A 1,659-nucleotide genomic window follows, 5' to 3' on the forward strand; every position below is an offset into this window, starting at 1 on the left:
GTGTGTTGGGATCAAATCCCAAACTTCAGGCATGGGGAGCAGGTGTTGGCTTGCTGAGTTACACACAGCTTCTCCCTTAGTGTTCTGTCTTGCATTCGTGAGGCACTAATTATAACTGATGGTCCAGCAATGAATTTATTACCAGCTTAAGTTCCTAGCGTTTGTCAGAATGTACCTTGTCCAGTGCTGCGGGTGTTGATCTGCTCAGTGCCCATCATTGTAGCACTCTGAAGAACAGCTTCTTTGACTGTAAGCCCATGTTCTTCATATGTGCATACCCAATGACCTCCAACAACCAGTGTATTCGATCTCTGTTGTTTGTTTCTTCTAGGGTGTCGTATGGGGTGAAACCTGTCACAGTGGCCCATGCCCCCACTCAGTACTGTGCATGTATGACTTTTCTGTTTGTTCTTGTCTGGTTGTTTTTTATTTGCGTAATAATTTCATGAATGTTCCTTAGTGTGTCCATTCTTGGTTGCTTCAAAGATTTGCCCAGTGAGACCGCAGAGCCTGTATGTGTTTGTGCACAGGTGTTTTTTATGCATTCACATTTCAAAAACCATCTTAGTGAAAGTTTCACAGCATGACTGCCGAGTCCCATGGTGAGTCCATGTTCAGTTTAGCAGAAGACTGCTAAACTTCCCACAGGTGGCTCTGCTAAACCACACGAACACCCACAGTGCACCAGCTCCTTGCATCACACCTCAAGGTCATTCTACTGTCATCCCTGGCTTTTCGGATTTCAGTCATGAAGGTTTGGTATGGGCCTCCTTTCTGTCTTAACTAGAGATTCCATAATAACATCAGTGCTGTGTTCATTCTTTAATTTGCTCTCTACCTTCTTTCATGAGACATTTGTTTATGTCTTTTGCTCACTTTGTAATGGTAGTGTTCCTTTTCATTATTTTGTCCTACAATCTAGAATGTAGGTTGTCTTTTAATTCTCTTTATAGTGTCTTTTGCAGAAAGATTTTTATTGCTTTTAGTAAATTCCAGCTTAGCAGTTTTTTCTTTTCACTTTTTTTTCTTTGAAGGATCATGCTTTTGGTGGTATTCCTGAAAGTGGTTACTGAACACAAGGGCACCCAGATTGTCTATATGTTATCTTTTAAAATTTGGTTGCTTGTTAAGAGAAATCCATATGCATCTGTTTAAGGGGTACCAAGGGATTTACTAAGATATAAAAGGGAGGAAACACACTCACAAATATAGGATATAGTAAATCTAGTTGCAGAGTCCTTGGAAAGCTGGGGACTGATTACACATTGCTTCACGCCTGACTTAGTCTTCACCACCCAAGAGAGCACGACTATCCCCCCTCCTTTCTTAAAAGAGGTCACATGGGTAGACAAGAAGTCCAACCTCAATCGGGCCAGGTAGCCCAAGGTCATGGGTGGAGCAAATACCCACTACAGTTGAATATATAGGGTTGTTATACCTTTGAGTTGGTTCTTTTTGTGAATAACATTATAGTCTGTGTATTGATTCATTTTATTGTGCATAGTTATTTAGTTCTAACACTACTGAAATTACTACCCTTTTTTAATATTTATTTTATTTATTTATTATGTATACAATATTCTGTCTGTATGTATGCCTGCAGGCAGGAAGAGGGCACCAGACCTCTTTACAGATGGTTGTGAGCCACCATGTGGTTGC

This window comes from Microtus ochrogaster, linkage group LG5, assembly GCF_000317375.1.
Source record: "Microtus ochrogaster isolate Prairie Vole_2 linkage group LG5, MicOch1.0, whole genome shotgun sequence".
Classification (NCBI taxonomy): domain Eukaryota; kingdom Metazoa; phylum Chordata; class Mammalia; order Rodentia; family Cricetidae; genus Microtus; species Microtus ochrogaster.